The sequence below is a fragment of the Dendrobates tinctorius genome, unplaced genomic scaffold (genome assembly GCF_039654945.1).
Source record: "Dendrobates tinctorius isolate UK_male_01 unplaced genomic scaffold, ASM3965494v1 ptg000224l, whole genome shotgun sequence".
NCBI classification, from domain to species: Eukaryota; Metazoa; Chordata; class Amphibia; order Anura; family Dendrobatidae; genus Dendrobates; species Dendrobates tinctorius.
Window position 1 is genome coordinate 8,986,075 of NW_027361891.1, and position 15,585 is coordinate 9,001,659.

The following is a 15,585-nucleotide window of genomic DNA, read 5'->3' on the forward strand; positions in this document are numbered from 1 at the left end:
CTTTTATTCTGGTTTTAGCCTAGCAGACCCAAAAGAGTGGGACTGACGTGCACATAGGCATCCTGTCAGGGTTGCCAACCTGTTTTTTGTCTTCTGGACCACACATCAAAAAAATCACAGACAGACAATATTTTTTACGGACACGTTGTAAAACCATAATACATCACTCCGATTATCAGTGACCGGCAGCCGGTAATTCTGAGGAGACGTCGCCTGCACTCACTGGTAATTACAGCCAAAATTATCTGTACAAGAATCTTCAGCCTCAAGAAACGCCTTACATTTTTTTTGCAAACACCTATTTTTACAGACTGTCCTGGGATTACTGGTTGGTTGGCAACCCTGCTACATATTCGTGTGAAGGCTGCCTTGTCATAGAGAAGACTATGGCGGGTAAATGACACCCAATATGGCAGTAGTCATCAATTTGCTGAAGGAGCTGAACAAAACTAAAAAGGTTCGGAGAAGCGTGTAGAGCTATAACACGTCGGTATCCGGTGTGGCGGCGGAGGACATGGCGCAGCCCGTACTCCTCGCGGTGCCCGACCACCGTGTGCTACTTGTAGCGGGCGCTCAGTAGACGCGCCTTTCCTCAACCCCCCTTTCAGGTGACGTCACAATGTAGACGCGCGCTCCCGCGTCCTTCTCAGCTGGAGCATGCGCGTCCCCGCGGCCGGTGTTCGTGTGACCCGGAAGCAGTAGCGTGCGGAATCTGCGCACAGCGAGCAGCGTCTGTCCAGCTGGCGGCCTGGAGCCCGGGGAGCGAGTCCTGGCTGTGAGCGGAGCCTCCCCGGTCCCCTATGGAGAGCCTGTAAGTAATGCGAGGTGGAAGGAACGGGCGGCCGGGATTACTCCTCATGTTCTGCAGCCGCGGGGAGGGGAACATGGCTGCTCTCTGCACTCCTGCCTGGAGCAGTGCTGGCAGGGGAATGGCGTACTCTGCTGCCAGCCAGCATCCAGGCTTATATGGTCCAGCGTGACGTCATCTGTTACTGTTGCGTCACTGGTGTTTGCAGTGAGGGTCTCCTGTGCGGTTAGTGGAAGATCACTAGCTGTGTGCACTCACACTACAGGAGTGTATAGGAGGGTGCCCCCATGCCTGCGGTCGGCGGGTGCCCTCAGTCATCACTGTCACAGGGGGATAGGTGTAGAGTTTTGGGTGGGCTGTGCCCACTGGTGGCTTATTTTCACTGCACACTGACTTGTTTAGAGCAGTAGTTGTAGTGTTTACCTGAAACTAAATATTATGACAGGAGATCTACTTTGATGTGTTTAGCTCACTAAGGATTTATTTTTAACATTTTAGGTGCTGATATTCCATAGGTTTTATGACCGTTTTTGTGCACAAATGCTGCAGTACTGCACTAAATACAGTTGCCATATTCCGTGTATTTTTCGGGCCCTCCACAGCAGTTTTATATGGGAGGGGGAAGGCACAGTGGGCAGGAGACTTTATGAAGTCATGTCAGCTTTGTAGTTAAAGGGGTTTGTTCAGTTTAGTTCAAAGACGGGCCTAATGGGGACTGTGCTGCCTACCTCCTCACTGATTAGTCCAGTGATTGGCTGCAGCGGTCATGTGTTGCAGATGGCACATTACTGCCGCAGCCCTGGAAACAATGTTGGGTAGAGACAGCACTGGGCTTTAACAGCTGCTTAGGTGTCCGAGTACACTCTGCGGCATCTCACACTGGCTGCAGGAATCCTCATCTGAATGTAACATATATGAGGTGGTTAAATTTGAGTCAGGACACCCTCGGCTCGTCTAGAAATCATGGTCCTGACTCAATGAAGTGCGGTTTCCTAATTTCACCCTCTTTCTGGTATTTTAACTATAAGCTTTATTTGTTATTTAAATTTAAATACTCCCTTTATCTTTTTTATTTTATACGTTTTCTAACATGACACAATTGGCTTCCATTGCCCTATTTGGTTGCTCACCTGAAGTAAAAGTGTTGTGTGCCCGGGAGCCCTCTGTGCCTGTTCTTTTGATTTACTTCTGCTGACATCTACATGGACAGTTCTTATTGTTCCTCTAAATGAGACTTGCCTGTCGCCCACTGTTTCTGGCAGTCCGCAGAGTTCGCTCCACGCCTGTGGTACACACCTGGTCAATGTTGTCCCTTTGCGTTGTCGTCTTTGGCATGGTTCTCCTGCTTTACTTTTCATTGATCACCTATAAAGCTGGGTTCAGGCAGGGTCATTCAGTTCATAATTCATCGTCCTGCTTGCATTTTCATGTCCTAGTCTTATTTGTCTGATTTATACCGGTGGGTAAAGCCACACAATACAAACATGGGTAGTGTTTATGGGTGACCTTGGGACCTAAAACAGCAAAGTAGGGCCAACACATGATGTGGCTTGACAGTTCATGTTTTACTGTGCTGTCTGGCTGGTGTAGTACTTTAGGGGTTGTCCTGATATAGGGAAATGGTGTGAAGGCTTGGATGGGTTTAAAATAAAAGTTAGAAATAAACATGAGCCCAATACTTTCAACAAAACACAATGCGGCAATCCATGGAAATAAGCCGCCATAATAATATTATGTTCCGCTCCATAAACATACAAATTCAGGAGAAAAAATGGAGCAAACGAATCCAAGTAGTATAAAAATATCAAAATCCTTTATTAAATGCGGGCACAGACAATATACATAAATAACCAGCAAAGTTGCAGATGACAAATAGACACCAATATTAAGAAGGCAGGTGGGGGTGGAAAAAAAAAAATGACTGCACCTGTATACAACATTAGCCAGGATAGTTTGTAAAATATGCCGACACAAGGGCTGTTACTAATGCCAAATAATCGCCATATAGGCTGGACAAAATATCCTCAGGGCAACCAGCCGATGTGTAATCAGGCAATAGGGCTAATGACGGCAAGCAGAATCCATAACATTCATCTTAAGTTACATCATATATCAGCGACCGTCATATGGAAAAAGCTTACCAGGTGGTGCACAGTTACTCCCAGCCGTGGAACAAACCTCCGACGTACGTTTCGCGCTCAGGAGGCGCTTTCTCAAGGATGGGTTTAAAATAAAAGTTGCATACTCGTCTTCCAGCGCTCAGAGGGCTGTATTGGTTTTGGATGCCTGCTCGGTTGGAAAGTCAGAGGACCGCTGCAGCCTGTGATTGGCTGCAATGTTTAGGTGACTAGAAGAGCACATCATCAGAGAGACAGACATCTGGTGACATGCTCTTCTAGTTGCCTGACTTCAATGGTCCATTGGATATTGCGCTCCTCTAACTTCCAAACATCTCTACCGGAGCAGCCTGCACTGGATCCATAGGGGACGCTTGCCACCATTTCTTATTTTAATCCCATACATGCCTGGAAAAAAATCTATATCAGATGACCCCTTTGATTAAATAAAATACTACCCATATTTCCTGTAGTTATTAGGTCTGTTTCTACTGATGAGATGTACGTTGAAGTGCTATGAGTAGTAATACATCTAAGGCTTTGTTCACACTGTCAGGGCCTGCATTAAAGGAGAATCTCCTGATATATTGATTGTTCCATATTACTACAGTTTGCGGCAGTGTGATGGTGCTATGTAAGTAATAGAACTGTCTCAGGCTTGTACATAGAGCTGAGGTTTTGCTGTTTTCTTTGTATGATCACAGCTGAGCTCATGTTCAGCAGGTTAGAAAAGCTGCACACTCCTAAACAATTTCCTATGGATGAGAATGCCAAATACTCCTCAATTGTCTTTTGCCTGCGGTACTGGCATCGTTAGCACTGTGTGACCATTTTATTTCATTGTGCACTTATTTTCGTGTGCTGAATTTAATAATGTACAGTTAATTTCTCGATGTCCGTGTAGTCACAACCATTCAGGCTTAAAAGTCTTGTCCAGAATTAAAGTTCTGCCCCCAGTTCATCGTGTTGCTTCTTACTTGTGAATTCACTATTGTGTCTACATAAGTGAAAATGCCTCCTTCTCAGACACCGACTCCACACCCCTGGTTATAATAGCATAGTAGAGGGAATAAAAATGGAAAATGCTGTTTTGCGGACACTGCTGGGTCTAGAGAAGCTGGGTAACCCGGGGATTGGAAAGAGGGGAATTTTATTGATAACGCGTTTTCGTATTTTTTCTAACTGCCTCATAATGTTTGACGGGTGGAGCAGCAGCCACATCCTACCATTACTCATCCCTATGCAGTGTTGCGCTTGCAATTTGCACAACCTTACCAAGTTGAGCGGCTTCCTTGAGTCAATTTCTCAGTTTTATTCCAGCGATTTCACACATGTAGCGCCCCTACCTCTTACTTCAATAACAGCATAATGGTACAGGGCAAGCACAATGCATTATACTCAGTCATTTTTATACAATGCTCATAGATGTATAGGTACATCAATAAGGTGATGTGTAAAGTGGAAGACAAGCAGCTGAAATGTGGGAAATACTTTTTTACTCTTTTGGGAGATGATGGGGCTCTGGGATCCGCTGTGACTTTGAGACGGAGTAAGTTGGGTGGCAGCGCTAAAGTTCACATGTCGCATTAGTGATGTGCAGTTTAGGAATTGTAGTGTCTGCATCAAGCTGAGCCCGGCCTTATACTAGATTTTTATGCATTGATTGAGCTACACATGTTAGTTTCTTTGTGACGTCCATAAAGACCTGTGACCAAGAACCTGCTTTACTATGGCTAAGCATTAGGCTGGATTCATTATTGGAAATCAGACTAAGCGTGTCTGCAGATTTTGAATGTGACTAAGGGTACCGTTACACTTAACAATGCACCAACGATCCCGACAACGATATGGATCGCTGGTGCATCGCTAAGTGGTCGCTAGTGAGCTGCCACACAGGCAGATCTCACCAGCGACATCGCTGGGGTCGGGGGTCGCTACTTACCTGTCAGACGCGGCGATCCTGACGTCCTCCCGGCCGCATCCACGCGTCGCTCGTCGGCGCCACAGGAAGCGCCCGACGAGAAATGATCCAGGACCTTCTCAAGCGATCAGCAATAATCAGCGGGAGAGCCAGTCGGAGGTAAGTATCACATGCTAGCGATATTGCAGTGTGTAACGGGGGATTAACTCTGTGTGCTCATCGGCAGGCTGCTCCGCTAAAAGTTGTACCTTGTAGGAAATCAACTATGTAAATTGACGTTATAATTATGCTGCATGAGGTCTGAGGAATATATGGACAGTACGCGGACCCATTATATGCTCGTCTAAACAAGTCTTTACATTGATGTATTTTGGTCACTATTTGTAAGCCAAGACACAGACGTGCATGTGTTACCATTATTCTTTTCCTTTATTTTTTTCCTACTTTTGGTAGCAAATATTGATGCCAAATCCTGACCAAATTCTGCCATACTACTGCTGTCTGAATGCAGGTTTTCTAGCTATTTTACATTCTGTTACACTGGCCTAAAAGTGTTCTCACCCATGCCACAAATATCTGAGGCTGTTTGTCCACAATTAGGAAATGGCAGCATTTTGTTTGCAGTGTACTTTTGCTGCATCAAAAGCACTGCGTTCTAATGACACAAGTAAACCCGCATGTGTTCAGTGAACTATGCGGATTTGCCGCATTTAAAGAATGGCTATAGGTGGAACTAGCGTCTCCGCTGCAGATAATTGACATGCTGCTTCTCTTAAACCCGCACCGCCGGTGAGCTTACCCAGTGTCAAATAGAAGCACGGTGGACTTGGGATTTCTACGAATCTCATCCACTCTGCTTGTAACCTAGAACACAGCATTTTGGGTGCAGTGCAGGTGTGCTTCGTCCAAAACGCTGATGTTCCGGATCGTGGGTACATACCCTAAAGTATATGTTCATACATCTGAATGGGGCAAATTCTACCGGCTCTTAAGGGTTCGCCCCCAAGGGACAGATTTTCTGCTGTGGATTTCCGTGGCAGCATTGTGAATGAAATGTCTCAAACTCTTATTTACTGAGGGGAAAGTCTACAGCATAAATTGGCCATCAATTCAGGTTTGAATTTGCAGGGTGTCAGTTTATGCTACAAGTACAGCTACAGACTGAAACTTTGCAATCCAGATAGTAACCTTTTCGATAAAAACTGCACTGTTTGGTAACTTGATTTGTAGTGGTCTTTATGTTTTTTGAACTTATTTCTCTGTTGTAGAAATGCTAAATCGGATATGAAACGTAGAAAGGTGAAATTGCCAAAGGAGCACTTTTTGGCCACCATCAAAGCTGACACTTATAGGGGGTGTTCAGGGTAAGAAGAAAAGTGTGCAGTCACAGTGTGATCTGCGCACTGTCATGATTTCCCTGTATTCTCCATTCAGGTGACTGTTACTGTAACTGCATATTTGAGATTTGCATACTTAGTTGCGTCAATGTCGACTAGCCTTCTCAATGTTCAAACGGAGGAGATTCTAGCCGCACACCCACATGGGAAATACGGTGTGAGGCAGTGACCCCTGTTACAGCTAGGGGGCGCTGTATGTTCTCTTCAGGATACGCACAGAGGCGCACTGAGGCCATGGGAGTGCGTGGCAGTTGCAGGAGTAACTGTGATGGTGAGGCAGTGACTGGCGTAATTGTGAATGGCTGGTATGTGTTGCAGAGATGGAGGATGTCCTCTGCGCTGTAAGCCCGAAATGTTGTTCTGGGACCTGTAGTCCCACAAGTGTTTGTTTTAGTTTTAAGGGGGGCTTACAGGGTTAGTCAGTGAGCTGGGCGGGACTGGCTAACCACAAACCATGGTCACATGTTCGAGAATGTAAGGTTCTGAATGTCTCGGTGTGAAAGATCCTGTGTGTATGGACTGGATTCCTGAGAGCACATGTTGACGCCATGGACCTGCAGAGCCTGTTACGGCTACTGTGTTAGGGAAGCTACCGTCCTTCTGAGGGTTTGGAACTGTTGTGTTTGGCCTGTGGAACAAGTCAGCGTGTGGAGTGGAGCTCCAAGACAGTGACCCCAGTTAGGCAGCTTCCTTGGGGACCTAGGACTGACGAGGAGTCAGCGTGTGGAGCAGGAGCTCCTGGAAAGTAACGCAGAGTATGGGGGACTGTGTGCACTGATGAAGGTCAGTTAATGAACTGTACGGTCACCCACGGTAACTGGATGGAGTATGGTCTGGCGTGTTTAGAGACTGCAACTTAATGTCGTGTTCCGTGGATGTAAAGTAATGGACTATGTGTTAGGTCTATGAAGTGTAACATGGCCTACGGTGCGGTTTATGTTGTCTAAATAAACCAAATAAGACTGTTTAAGTGAGAAAACGTGTGTTACTTCCTTGCTCTCTTATCTCACCGCCGCTGGGCCCGGGTCTGCAGCTGCTTCCACGCTGCCTCGGCCGTCCCCGTGTCCTGCTCCCCGCCGGGCACCTGCGTGGGCGCTCCAGCTGCCCACACATGCGCCTTAGGGCCCGACTGCGTGTGCACCCGCCAGTCTTATGCCCCTGTGTGACCTTACCCGGCAGCACTGCCTGCCCAATGGAGGACAGGCACCAGGTATTTCAGGCCGCCTTCCCCTAGTGGAGGCACCTGATTTTCATGTTCAGCAGCCATAGTTAGGCCGTCTTGGTGCCGCCAGCTTCGCACCTGCACAGCCAGCATCTTAAAGGGAATCTGATTCCCTTTAACCTTTTGTTTACCCTCCTTCTCTTCCAGAGTCCGCTCCTACCATCTCCACCTCCGCTCTCCTCAGCCTGGTTACCAGCTCAACCTCCACTCTCCTCAGTCAGGTACCGTCTCCACCTCCGCTCCCCTCTGCCCTGTAACCTCATCATCTCGTGTTTTACCTCCTCCTTACCTTACCTGTTCCTTTCCTGCTCAGTTCATACCGGCTCTACCACCCAGCCTCATCTCCGTTTTTTGTTTTTTCCCTGAGTCGACCCCTGGTCCTGACATCCGTGGTGCTAGAGGTCCCTGAGCTTGCTCCCTAACGATCCCTGTATAGGGGTTGGCCAAATGTGGTGCGCTCGCTCGGGGGGTTTTCGGTATCATGATCCAGTGGGTCCAATCTTGGTACTTGCCATTCCCGGCGTAACAACGTGCCTGTATGCCTTCATCCCGTTGCCAAACGAGTGTCCCCCAACACATGCAGTAAGCACTGTCTTACAACAGGGAATGCGTGACAGTATGTGTGCGTTGCACAGTGTCAGAATTCAGTAGTCTGAAGTCACGCTGCAATGTTTGCAGACTTTTCTTCTTGGGCTGGACAGCCCATTTAAAATGTCATATACTCCGTCAATATATCTATGGAGAAGTGGTTCATATTCTGGTGGACTTCAGCCATTCTTGTACTACTTGCCATTTGTGAATGACTTTCCTATAATGCTACATTTTCCATGCAGGGTCACAGAGACCAGTCCTATAAGGAGTTTAAAATATGTCTGTAAAAATAAAGGTTCAAGAGGAGCTGCAAAATTCAGTCAAACGTGTACGTTAACTTTTCTGGACAGCTCATAAAGGGAGGTTATTAAAGGAGTAATCACACACAGAAATGTACTGTGCACATCTCTCCCACCTGAAATGGAACATACAATACCAGTACTATACTGCACCACGTTTGTGACGTCACTAGACGTTGGATCTGATCTTCTAGCTCAGTCTATAATCAGATGGACCCTAGATAATTATAGGCTGCTCTGAAATGAAGCCTTAATTATTGAGATAAGGGATACTCTTACTGTCTGATCATTTCAGAGATTCTAACATTATTGTAAATTAGGTACGGGTAAGCAAATGCTCACATTATGCATGTTTTTAAAAATATTCAGAATTGAGAGACCTCAGTGGTTGATACCTTTTATTGGCTAACTGAAAAGCTGATAACAAATTGCAAGCTTTCGAGAATACTCAGGTCTCTTCATTAGGCATTGATTAATACAAAATCGGAAGAATCACATATTTATACACAGCACAGAATAATGCAATAGATGAGACAAGTGACGTCAAGCAGAACTGCCTTTATATTTTTTCCATCTACTGGCTAACACGGTACAAATATATACGTCTTTCCTGCATGTTTTTAACCCCCTCGTGACATCCAATACGTATATTTACTGACCTGAGATATAAGGGAATATCATCCCCATACAGGTGACAATCCAGCAGCTGTCGGCTGTCCACTATATCTGACAACTTGCTATATCACAAATGATCGGTGTTGGCACCATCCATATCTGTTTAACCCCTTAGTTGCTGCTGTCAAAAGTGACTACATAAAATAAATGGTTAATAGCTTGTGGGGGCTTGCACTTTAATCTACAGTTAGGCCCATATATATTTGGACAGAGACAACATTTTTCTAATTTTAGTTCTAGACATTACCACAATGAATTTTAAACAAAACAATTCAGATGCAGTTGAAGTTCAGACTTTCAGCTTTCATTTGAGGGTATTCACATTAAAATTGGATGAAGGGTTTAGGAGTTTCAGCTCCTTAACATGTGCCACCCTGTTTTTAAAGGGACCAAAAGTAATTGGACAATTGACTCCAAGGCTATTTCATGGACAGGTGTGTGCAATCCCTTCGTTATGTCATTCTCAATTTAGCAGATAAAAGGCCTGGAGTTGATTTGAGGTGTGGTGGTTGCATTTGGAAGGTTTTGCTGTGAAGGAAACATGCGGTCAAAGGAGCTCTTCATGCAGGTGAAACAAGCCATTCTTAAGCTGCAAAAACAGAAAAAAACCATCAAATACATTAGAATTTCACAAAAGTTCTAAAAGTAGAGAACTTAATAAATCCAGTGACTATGTAAAAAATATTAGACTTTTTTATATTTGAAATTCTGAAAATAATCAATAATCACAAATCTCAGTGGCAAAAGTGTGTGAACCTTTAGGCTAGAGCTATATGACAATTTTGGCTGCGACAGCTGTCACACAAAGTTCAGAAATGCTGTTACATTGCAGCGCTATAGAAGTGAATAGGCTCCCACTGTGCCACACTATCATGACAAGGGAGTTGTAAAAAATCTAACTCTAGTCGAAATTAGTTTTAGCAACTTGCTTTTGGAAGTAATGTAGATGTTGCAGTTGGATCCCCTTCACTTCTATAGAATTGTGATGTAGCAGTTGCACCAAGTAAACTTTGGCTGTCATGACCAAAATCGCCGTTTAGTTCTAGCTTTAAGATTTGAAGATAATCTAAAGGTGAATTTAGGGTTTGGTGTTTTAAATCAATAGGATAACATTTGGGTGTGAGTGGTGAACTGTTTTATTTAAAGAACAGGGATTTATCAAAGTATGGACGGAACAATGAATTCTCATTTATACCATCAAATTCTTAAATGGAACCTGTCACCCCCCTCAGGGCGTTTTTAAGTAAAAGAGCCACCTTCAGCAGCACTAAGGCTGCATTCTGTGAAGGTGGCTCTTCTGTTTCTGACCCCTAGTAACGCCGAAAATATTGACTTTTATAACTAGGTCCCCATACCTGTATTGCATCCCATAGGTATGGTGTGTCCCCCTGTATCAGCCGCCTCCCAGCCGTCCATCATGCCCCTGTCTTGCGTATGGGCGCTGCCTCCCAGCCCTCCATCACGCCCCTGTCTTGTGTCTGGGCGTTCTCTACACCTGACCTCGGGGTTTGTGTGACATGCCATGTGAATATTGCAGCCAGTCAGTGGCTACTAATGGGCTGCTTTGCTCACACTTATATTGTGCAATCCTTGGACGACCAAATAAAGTGTGAGAACCGCAATCCATTAGCGAGCGCTGATTGGTATGGCCCGTGAGCCCTGAAAGACCCAGTGTCGTCATCACCGGAACAGCATCGGTGTTATTTTTAATTCTGCATGATATATTATTTAAGAAGGGGTTGTCCAAGTAGTGGACAATCCCTTTAATAGTAGTATTAGTATAAAGAATATTTGTTTAACCCCTTAATCCCATATGACGTACTATCCCGTCCATGTGCCCTGGGACTTAATTCCCAGGGACGGGATAGTACATCATAGCGATCAGCGGCGCCCACGTGGTGAGCGCCGCTGATCGCGGCCAGGTGTCAGCTGATTATCACAGCTGACACCCGACACAATGTGTCAGGGGCGCTCACGGACCGCCCCGACACGTTAACCCCTTGCACACCGCGATCAAACACGATCGCGGTGTACCGGGGGTTAAAGGGAAGCATCGGCAGGGAGGGGACTCCCTCCGTGCTTCCCTGAGCCCCCCATGGCAGCGCAATGTGCAGCGCTGCTGCGGGGGGATCCTTCCCTGCAGGCTGTCCGAATCCAAGATGGCGACGGGGACCTTCGGGGGCCTGCATGGAGTCGGCTTCCTCAGTGCCTGCAAAGCGCAGGCACGAGGAAGCCTGCTGCACTGCCTGTGACAGATCGCTGATCTGTCACAGTGATCTGTGATGTGACAGATCAGCGATCTGTCACAGGACAGTGATGTCCCACCTGGGACAATGTAATAAAGTTAAAAAAAAAAAAAAAGTGTTTAATTAAAAAAAAAAATCGCCAAATAAATTAGAAAAAAAAAAAATATTCCCCCAATAAATTCATTTTTTGGAAATAAAAAAAAAACAAAAGTACACATATTTGGTATCGCCGCGTCCGTAATGACCTGCCTTATAAAACTGTCCCATTAGTTAACCCCTTTAGCGAACCCCTTAAAATATAAAAAACGAAGCAAAAAATAATGATTTATCATACCGCCGAACAAAAAGTGCAATAACGCGCGATCAAAAAGACGCATATAAATATCCCTGGTACCACTGAAAGCGTCATCTTGTCCCGCAAAAAACGAGCCGCCACACACAGCATCATCAGCGAAAAAATAAAAAAGTTATAGCTCGCAGAATAAAGCGATGCAAAAATAATTTTTTATATAAAATAGTTTTCATTGCATAAAACCGACAAAACATAAAAAAAGACCTAAATGAGGTATCGCTGTAACCGTACTGACCCGAAGAATAAAACCGCTTTATCAATTTTATCGCACGCGGAACGGTGTAAACGCAACCCCCCAAAAGAAATTCATGAAACGCTGGTTTTTGTTCATTCTGCGTTCCAAAAATCGGAATAAAAAGTGATCAAAAAATGTCACGTGCCCAAAAATGGTACCAATAGAAACGTCAACTCGTCCCGCAAAAAATAAGACCTCACATGACTCGGTGGGTCAAAATATGGAAAAATTATAGCTCTCAATATGTGGTGATGCAAAAACTATTTTTACAATAAAAAGCGTCTTTTAGCGTGTGACAGCTGCCAAACATAAAAACCGCCATAAATAGTAAATCAAGCCTCCCGTTATCACCCCCTTAGTTAGGGAAAAATAATAAAATTAAAAGAAAATGTATTTATTTCCATTTTCCCATTAGGGCTAGGGTTAGGGGTGTGTTGGGGTTAGGGTTGGAGTTAGAATTGGGGGTTTCCACTGTTTGGGCACATAAGGTACTCTCCAAATGCAACATGGCGTCTGATCTCAAGTCCAGCCAATTCTGAGTTGAAAAAGTCAAATGGTGGCCCTTCCCTTCCAAGCTCTGCCATGCGCCCAAACAGTGTTTTACCCCCACATATGGGGTATCAGCCTACTCAGGACAAATTGCAAAACAACTTTTGGGGTCCAATTTCTCCTGTTACCCTTAGGAAAATAAAAAATTGGGGGCAAAAATATCGTGTTTGTGGAAAAAATACGATTTTTTAATTTTCACGCCCGGGCGTTATAAACTTCTGTGAAGCGCTGGGGGGTTCAAAGTGCTCACCACACAACTAGATAAGTTCCTTAGGGGGTCTAGTTTCCAAAATGGGGTCACTTGTGGGGGGTTTCCACTGTTTAGGTACATCAGGGGCTCTCCAAAAGCAACATGACACCCGCTGGCCATTCCATCAAAGTCTGCATTCCAAAATGTCACTACTTCCCTTCTGAGACCCGACGTGTGCCCATACAGTAGTTTTCTCCCACATATGGGGTATCAGCGTACTCAGGACAAATTGGACAACAACTTTTGGGGTCCAATTTTTCCTGGTACCCTTGGAAATAAAAAAAAAATTGGTGACAAAAAAATCGTATTTTTTCCACAAACATGATCTTTTAATTTTCACGCCCGGGCGTTATAAACTTCTGTGAAGCACTGGAGGGGTCAAAGTGCTCACCACACAGCTAGATAAGTTCCTTGGGGGGGTCTAGTTTCCAAAATGGTGTCATTTGTGGGGGGGTTTCCACTGTTTTGGTACATCAGGGGTTTTCCAATCGCGACATGGTGTCCGATCTCAATTCCAGCCAAAAACGTCAAATGGCGCTGCTTCCCTTCCGAGCTATGCCATGTGCCCAAATAGTGGTTTATCCCCACATGTGGGGTATCGGCGTACTCAGGACAAATTGCACAATATCTTTTAGGGTCCTGTTACCCTTGGGAAAATAAAAATTGGGGGTGGAAAGATCATTTTTGTGGAAAAAAATATGATTTTTTAATTGTACCGCGGTACGTTATAAACTTCTGTGAAGCCCTTGTGGGTTCAAAGTTCTCACCACATATCTAGATAAGTTCCTTGGGGGGGGTCTAGTTTCCAAAATGGAGTTACTTGTGGGGGGTTTCCACTGTTTAGGTACATCAGGGGCTCTCCAAATGTGACATGGCATCCGATCTGAATTCCAGCCAATTTTGCATTGAAAAAGTCAAACGGCGCTTCTTCCCTTCTGAGCTCAGCCATGCGCCGAAACAGTGGTTCCCCCCAACATACCAGGTATCAGCGTACTCAGGACAAATTGCACAATATATTTTGCAGTCCAATTTCTCTTGTTACCCTTGTTAAAATAAAAAAATTGAACCTGCATTATTTTTTTTTTGTGAAAAAAAGTTAAATGTTAGTTTTTTTTAAAAATATTCAAAAAATTCCTGTGACGCACCTAAAGGATTAATAAACTTCTTGAATGTGGTTTTGAGCACCTTAAGGGGTGCAGTTTTTACAATGGTGTCCCTTTTGGGTATTTTCTATCATATAAACCCCTCAAAGTGGCTTCAAATGTGATGTGGTCCTTAAAAATAAAATGGTGTTGCAAAAATGAGAAATCGCTGGTAAATTTTTAACCCTTATAACTTCCCAACAAAAAAAAAATGTTGGTTCCAAAATTGTGCTGATGTAAAGTAAACATGTGGGAAATGTTACTTATCAAGTTTTTTGTGTGCCGTATCTCTGTGATTTAAGGGCATACAAATTCAAAGTTGGAAAATTGCGAAATGTTCGCCAAATTTCCTTTTTTTTTTCACAAATGCAAGTTATTTGAATGAAATTTTACCACTAACATGAAGTACAATATGTCACGAGAAAATAATGTCAGAATCACCGGGATCCATGGAAGAGTTCCAGAGTTATTACCTCATAAAGGGACAGTGGTCAGAATTCTAAAAATTGGCCCGGTCATGAACGTGCAAACCACCCTTGGGGCTTAAGGGGTTAAAGGACAATTTACATGATGATCTCTGGTCCTAGCAGCTGGGTTGTGGAGTCGGTGTCTATTTTGGTGTAGTTATAAAATGAACCAACTCCAAAAATATATAATAAATTGGGTTCAATAGTACAATGCAACATGTGATGTAAATTTTTTCATAAGAATTTGTGAAAATTGTGAAATGTCCTATAAATGTCTGTTCTCTTCCTGATCTAAGGATCATTGGCTTTTAGGTGAGAGGTATCTGTGCTGCACTTCATGTACACGCTCAGGAGTGACGCAGTGCTGTGGGGTCGGGGTATGTACATGCTCAGTAGTGAGGCAGTGCTGTGGGGTTGGGGTATGTACACGCTCAGTAGTGAGGCCGTGCTGTGGGGTCGGGGTATGTACACACTCAGTAGTGAGGCCGTGCTGTGGGGTTGGGGTATGTACACGCTCAGTAGTGAGGCCGTGCTGTGGGGTCGGGGTATGTACACACTCAGTAGTGAGGCAGTGCTGTGGGGTCGGGGTATGTACACACTCAGTAGTGAGGCAGTGCTGTGGGGTTGGGTTATGTACACGCTCAGTAGTGAGGCCGTGCTGTGGGGTCGGGGTATGTACGCACTCAGTAGTGAGGCAGTGCTGTGGGGTTGGGGTATGTACACGCTCAGTAGTGAGGCCGTGCTGTGGGGTCGGGGTATGTACACACTCAGTAGTGAGGCAGTGCTGTGGGGTCGGGGTATGTACACGCTCAGTAGTGAGGCCGTGGTGTGGGGTTGGGGTATGTACACGCTCAGTAGTGAGGCCGTGCTGTGGGGTCGGGGTATGTACACACTCAGTAGTGAGGCAGTGCTGTGGGGTCGGGGTATGTACACGCTCAGTAGTGAGGCCGTGCTGTGGGGTCGGGGTATGTACCAGGGCTGTGGAGTCTGAGTCGGTGCTCGTTTTGGTGGAGTTGGAGTCGGTATAAAATGGACCGACTCCGACTCCTAAAATATATAATAAATTGGGTACAGTAGTTCAATGCAGAATGTGCTGAATATTTTTTCATAGGAGTTTGGGAAAGTTCTGAAATGTCCTATAAATGGCTGTTCTATTCCTGATCTAAGGCTACATTCACACACAGCGTTTTTCCTGTGTTTTTTGAGGATACGTTTTTCAGCTGCAAAAGCAGATCATCTTTTTAAAAAACTGCATCACCTGAAAGGTTTTTGAGCTCATAGATAATGTTTTCAATAGCAAAAGCAGATTAGAAA

At 44.9% G+C, this 15,585-nt stretch overlaps 1 protein-coding gene across 2 annotated transcripts in view; it reads left to right on the forward strand.

Moving 5' to 3' along the window:
- The first annotated feature begins 593 nt into the window (after positions 1-593).
- FRS2 (fibroblast growth factor receptor substrate 2) overlaps positions 594-15,585 on the forward strand; it is a 78,034-nt gene continuing 63,042 nt past the window's right edge. Inside the window, exons 1-2 of one of the 2 annotated variants that reach the window (XM_073555507.1) lie at positions 594-811; positions 7,613-7,686. The gene's annotated coding sequence lies outside the window, so the exon portion shown is untranslated. The remainder of the gene's footprint in view (positions 812-7,612; positions 7,687-15,585) is intronic. The other variant, XM_073555506.1, reaches the window with a different exon arrangement.